This window comes from Morone saxatilis, unplaced genomic scaffold, assembly GCF_004916995.1.
Source record: "Morone saxatilis isolate NCDOM2014 unplaced genomic scaffold, NCSU_SB_2.0 Contig24, whole genome shotgun sequence".
Classification (NCBI taxonomy): domain Eukaryota; kingdom Metazoa; phylum Chordata; class Actinopteri; family Moronidae; genus Morone; species Morone saxatilis.
Genome location: NW_023339807.1, coordinates 24,284,975 through 24,291,427, shown reverse-complemented (window position 1 = coordinate 24,291,427; position 6,453 = coordinate 24,284,975). Strand labels below are relative to the sequence as shown.

General features: G+C 40.8%; 1 protein-coding gene across 3 annotated transcripts in view; it reads left to right on the top strand.

Moving 5' to 3' along the window:
* The window catches only part of sema6e (sema domain, transmembrane domain (TM), and cytoplasmic domain, (semaphorin) 6E), a 153,442-nt gene that overhangs the window by 124,991 nt on the left and 21,998 nt on the right, over window positions 1–6,453 (top strand). The gene's annotated exons all lie outside the window — the stretch shown is intronic.

Sequence of the window (6,453 nt, the reverse complement as noted above, 5' to 3'; positions counted from 1 at the left end):
TGTGTGTGTGTGTGTGTTTGTCGAGGTCCAACTGACATCATAAAAGTCTTCCTTTTAGCTATCAAAAATAATTTCAATGTGATGTGTGTAAGACTCTCTTGTCTCTTCTGTTAGCAGTGATGTAGAATAAGGACCACTTAATTCAGTGTCTAAACTGACCGTCTTTGCATTTGCAGGTTTTCATGCTGTTTGATGTGCTGCCGTAGACTGGCTAATTAGCTGCTGTAGCTAGCCTCTAAACTGACGTTATCAGTGCAGTTTTCCCCCCCAGGGATGTTTGTCTGGTCACTCATTCAGCAAGGCAAGGTGCAGTGCAAGATGTGTCCATGCTTGTAGATAAGAAGGAGACATTATCTAAAAAAGCTAATGTGGGTTGCAGTTCAAACTTAAACATCTTAGCTGCTAGAGTTGCCGTCAGCCAGTGAACAACAACGAGAAGAGGCAAGCTGAAAGGAAAATGCAGGGACTGGTGATATGACGTTAAAGTGCAAGCAACAGGCCAGTCATTCCCGCCTTTTTTTCTAAATCTTCTTCTTTCTCTCTCGCTCTGTGTCTCAAAGCCTTGTGTCATAAAATCAAAACTGATGTTGGGCTGCATGTGTTTCAATCACGCAGCGGTGTACCGCTTTGTCTGGCAAAATGGGGAAGAAAGACGAATAGGTGGTTGGATGGACAGATGGATGAATGAATAGGTAGACAGATAGATGGATGCAGTTAAGAGTAAAGGAGGAGGAGGAGGAGGAGGAGGAGGAGGAGAGGCAGTTAAGGTACTATTTTCTCCTTCAGTGTGCCTCCTGACAGTCAAGGACTTTGCGTGTCCCTGTGTGGTTGATGTACAACCTGTTCCTAAATCACCACGCTGGGTGTGTTTTTTCCTCTTATACCTCTGTGTACATTGGTTGTAAACTGTGTGTGTGGAGTTTTCTGTAGACTGACATCCCACTACACTTACGCTCCCCCTCCGTCACACACACACACAAATAGACCACTTCCACTGTCGACTGGCTTTCAATAGATTATTTTGACGGCTGTAAAGGTACAGGCCTGGAATTATTGCATATGCCCTGCTTGGCCACCCAGACGTATTACTTTCCATGCCCCGGCACGGACAGGGGCTAATGGGACTTTTTTTCTTTCTTTTAGATGCATGTTTCAGTGTGCCCTCTTTATGTTTGTGTGTTTGGCAGTATAATATTTGGGCTTTTTCTACTTAAATCGGTCTATCTTGTGTTTCCAACCACCATGAAGAGAGGACATTTTGGTGGTGTTTTCAGGCTTCTGATTTGCTTCTGAAGGAACACTTCCACATTTTGGGGAATAGACTTATTTGCCTTCTTGCTGCTCTCTTGGCCGGGCACAGTGACTTCCTGGAGTCAAACAACCAGCTGACTGTTCCAATCGTTGTGCTAAGCTAACTTAAGCTTAATATTTACCACACAAACACAATGTTATTGATCTTCTCATCTATAGGCATGTATGCAAATAAGCTTATTTCCCAAAATGTCAAAACTATTCTTAATGACACTACATTTTCGAGTTCCCACTGAAGTCCATCTTTTGAGTATCAAACTCTCAACCCCTGTAAACTTGAAATGTGGCTCTGTAGCTTTGGTGAAGGACAGCAGTTCATTCTAAGCAGTTACAGTGTTTTGCAGTGGTGACCCTGAGTCACAGCAAAAAATCTGCAAAACTGCCATAGAAACACCTCAAACCACATCATTCATATGTGCAGTATGTTCCAAAGAATCATTTACTCTTTTAAAGGATTAGTTTGACATTTTGGGAAATAGGCTTATTCGCTTTATTACAGAGTTTTCTCATATCTGTCTTTTACAAACAATATATATGATAATGGAAACAAGGTGAAAAGCTTGCCTGGCTCTGTCCAGTGATAATAAAGTTTGCCTACCCGCACCTCTAAAGCCTACTAATTAACACTTTACATAACATTTCTTTAATACATAGTGCAAAAACGACTGGTCACCATTTGGGGGGGTTATCTTCCAGACTATTTCTTGGCCAGGAGCCGCTACTGCCTGGAGTCTCTGCCAGTTATCTGTTCAAACTGTTCCTCGCCAAGAAATACTTACGCAAACAGGCTGCTGGCTGTAGCCGACATTTTGAGTATTTACCAAAATGTCCAACTGCTACTAATTTTAAGGTTCAGGTGTGCCACATGTTATTTTTAGTTAAGTCTCTTCAGTAATGCTATCATCGGACCTTTTCAGTGCTGGTATACACGTTCTCTGAATCTTTGCAAAAAAGTTATGCTTCCAGAGGGGAGGAGTGGTTGATTATCTCCTTCCTGTTGAAATGCAATATTGTGAAGAGAGGGGTCATTTAATTAGTTCAAAACAAGCAGGATATCCAGTATTAAGGCTTTAGTTTGTTTAGAAATCTGTTATTTCTCTAAGTTTTATGGGATGAAACTTTTATTTATGCCTCCTGGTGCACACTGAGATAATCATTAAAGATTCAGTGCTTTTGAGGAAGTAAAAGTAATGAGATTTTTTATACAAAATATGCTTTGGTTTATTTAAAATGTGCCTGTAATAAGGCATGGAAAGTTGGCAAGAAAGATAAAAAAAAGTAGGTTTTGATTTTGTTGTGACTTGGAGGAGTGAGTTTTAGGATTTGAATTAAATTCAGGGTTAAGGTTGTAATTAAGATTAGGGTTAGGATTAGGGTTTGAGGTTAAGAGTTCGTAGCTGTCACTGGAAGGTCCTCACAAGTGCAGCAAGATGTGCTCGCGATGGAAAGAGAGAGGAAGTGCCGATGTGGCTTCACGCTGGCGAAGTGCTCCGAGCTGCTCCTGAGGTTTGATTTATGAGTCGGTGTTTAGCGTGCAGGACAGAGCCGCACTGGAAACCAATGGACCAGAACGTGAGAAAGATCAGCCAAAATATCCTGTCCAGACTCAACTATCAGCCCCCTGCCAGAGCAAGAGAAAAGTATGGACAGACAAAAAAACAAAGAATAAGAGGAGAGGGGGAAAGAAATAGGAATAGAGGAGAAAAGGAGAATAAAATGAGATCAGAAAGGAGTGGTAAAGAGCAAGAAATGGATGTAAGTAGAGGAGGGAAAGTGAAAGACAGACAAAAGGAAAAGGACCTAGAGGTAAACAAAGGAGAAAAGGGTGAGTGAGTTTTATCAGACTGGTTCCAAAGTGCAGAACATCTGTTTTTCATTTGGATTTTTCAATTCAAGAAACGAAAGTCTGCTCAGGCTGCCTGTGTGGCTCTATAGTAACGTCAGATTATCAACCTGAATTAAGTGATATCTTTATATATTCATATGATATCATTGAAGGGAGGTGAGGAGTGGGTGGTGAAAGAGGAGAAAGGGAGTGAGAATGATAAAGGGACGGTGATGGGACGAGAGAGGGATAAACTGATGTGAATCAGGCAGCAGAAAAGAGCCTGACCAGAGTTTGAGATGAAGCAGCTCAAAAGTCATCCTCCTCCTGGGACTTCCTGCTCTGTCTGTCTGTCTGTCTGTCTGTCTCCTCTCTCACATCACTCTCTCATGGACTATCAGTCTCATTTTTTACCCTCCGGTCCTTTCTCATCCAGAGGTGGCATCAATTTTAATGACTGATTTGTGGCAGATCCAGAGGATAGGAGAGGGAGAAGAGAGCCTCCACAGCCTTTTGTCTCTTTCTGTCTCTTCGCACCTTGAAAGATTGTGTGGCTGGACGGCTCGGTTTCATACTCTTTCTGGGTGTTTTAGTTTATGTGTCATCCATTATGCATTTGACATAATCACTGTCGCCAAAGCACAATGCCAAAACAAAAGACGGCCAAGGACAGAGGATGGATAAAGATCCTAGAACGGGATCAGCTTTGTAGTGCGAGTTAAAACACCTGGTTGGCAATATTCTTTGTTTTTGTTATTGTCAAAAAAAAATCCCATGAAAAGACCAAAAACCAAGAATGTGTTAGGCTATCTCTCAATACTTTATGACTTCCCCACTGTGTCTGTGGCCCCAAGCATTGCTGAAGCAGTTTACAGATGTATAGTACTTCTATAGTACTTCTCAAAACAGCTGGATTCTGGGTACGTAGGTAATGTTGCTCAAACTATGGTAATAGTGCATTTGTTAGAGACCATTATCAGCCATGGCTCACGTGTGATAGCATTAAGATGGTTTCATTCATGGTATTGAAGAAACGGAAGTGCGGCTCATTCAAGTGTTTTTAATAGATTTTTGACAACAATGGAGCTCTATGGCACAAAGGAATAAAATATATCAGACAATATCTCAGACAGTACTTGGATCAGTTCACTGTTGGTTTTAGTCTTTTCAGGGGATTTGTTGACAATAAGAAAAATATAGAATATCACCTCACTGCAGTACATATCAGCTGTATAGTCATACTCATACACACACAAGGGCAGGCCTGAGATTTGTCGGCTGAAGAATCAGACTTTAAGATCTAAAATCTAAAATCCCACTCGAACCTGAAGCATCACAACAAAAACATGCTAATTTGTGCATGTTCTGTTGTAATGTTGGATGGAACTGTATGAACCTTAAACTCTGCAGAGACTTCATCAGAGCGAGCTGAAATTCAGCTGACCTGTGGCTCTGAACTGACATCGGAGGAATTAATTAGCACTCACTCACAGCACAGAGTATTTTACCCTTTTGAAAGTCTTTAAAAAGTGAAAGTAAAGAGTCATTTCAGCGATCCGGGTTCCAGTGACAAATATCAAACATGTTTTTAAATAATCTTAATGAGAAGGACGGACAGTGACTTGTTCAGAAAACAAACGATTAGCGAGGCATTAAACACCACATATTGTATGATTTTATCTCCCGACTGTCAACACCAGCTTGGACCGATGCGTCATGATGCCAATTATAATCGGCCCTTGAATCATAATTTGTCTCCTCGGCCTTAGGAAACAAACAACTGAATGTCATGTGGGATTTATTTCCCAGATTTTATGTCTTCTTGCAAAGCACTTTGTATCCTGTCTCTGAAAAGTGCTGCGTAAACAATGATCATGTTGACATGAGTTTGTTTTATAATTAAAAATGGCCGGGTGGGATATCGATTTTATTCTGCAGATCAGAGACAAAACATTTCTAGCTGTCCCGCTTTCATGTTTTTAGATTAAAAAACAAATCTGTATTCATTCTTCATGTTGTCATCTATGCTACTTGTGAAATCATTATTTGTGCCTGCTCTCTGTCTTGTTTACGGACTCTCATCTGCAGGTGTTAATTTGTTGTGCAGATACTCACCTTCAGTGTATACATCGATGTGGCATGTTATCTAAGGTTCAGTCAGCACTGCATTCATTAAAATTAAAGACCCCGCCAGCTAGAAATGTTTTTTCTCTGATTTTCTAAATGAAATCAACATTGTGCCACAAAGCTCTTTTCTTATCAATGCAAATATATAAATAATGATCCCGCAGTGAAGCACCTAAACCAGATGGAGGGACATTCGGTTTGGTATTTTGGGCCAAGTGAGACAGACAAGGCCTTTTAATACTCAGATGGCAGAGTCTGCGACTGATAATTCGACTACCAAATAATTTTGTGATGCAGTTTTGTTCAGAGAGTGTAAGTGAGCCAGATACAGGACATGAACCCAGACTGACGTGGTTTATGGGGGAAAAGCAGACAGATGTTGGTATCTGACAGCCAGCAGTTCCTTGTGTTTGGAAAGCCGAGCAGAACAAAATGAATTCTTGCCTGATGGTCGCGTTCAACTGTTTATTCATGTGCATGAACACCAGAGAAGGTTAATTATGGTGAAGGGTGCCGACAAGTCTGGCACGTTTGTTCAAACGTAAAGGTGACCTGTCATCCTACTAGTTAACAAAACTCTGTTTACGAGCTTTGGTTCACTTCAGCACACAGTGTAAAGTCCCTCTCCATTCAACAGTTGTGTGTTGCATTGTCCACATTAAGCAGACAGCACTGAGCATGCTCGGGGAAGGAATTACAATCTGTGTTGATCGCAGTGAAGCTGTTTCCATTACAGTGTATGATTAATAGAGCACCAGAAACTCTTATGATTTCATTGTTGCTTTCCAACTCGGATGGCTTTTGTGTTGTTGTTGTTTGTAATGTATGAATTTGTCTCTTCTGATCCATGTGGACTCTGTGGTCCTTGCATCAGTAGTTATAGTGATGAGGAGGGGTTCACATTCATTTTAAATAAAGTGGGGGACACTGCGTTTACTTACACCATCGGCACCCTTTCAGTGTTACGGTTTGGGGTTTTTGGTGATGTGGACTATGATACAAATGCTTTCTCTAGAGTAGAAGTAGAGGAGGTTGCTGTCAGGTGATTTAAAAAAAAATGCAATATTTTGCCTTTTGAAGGTTGAAGTCTTTGTTGGTTTTACCTTTTTTGTGGCAACTACTTTAAACCAGTTTACTACTTTAAGTAAATCATTGGATAATTTATTGTATTTTATATGTAATTTTGCGCC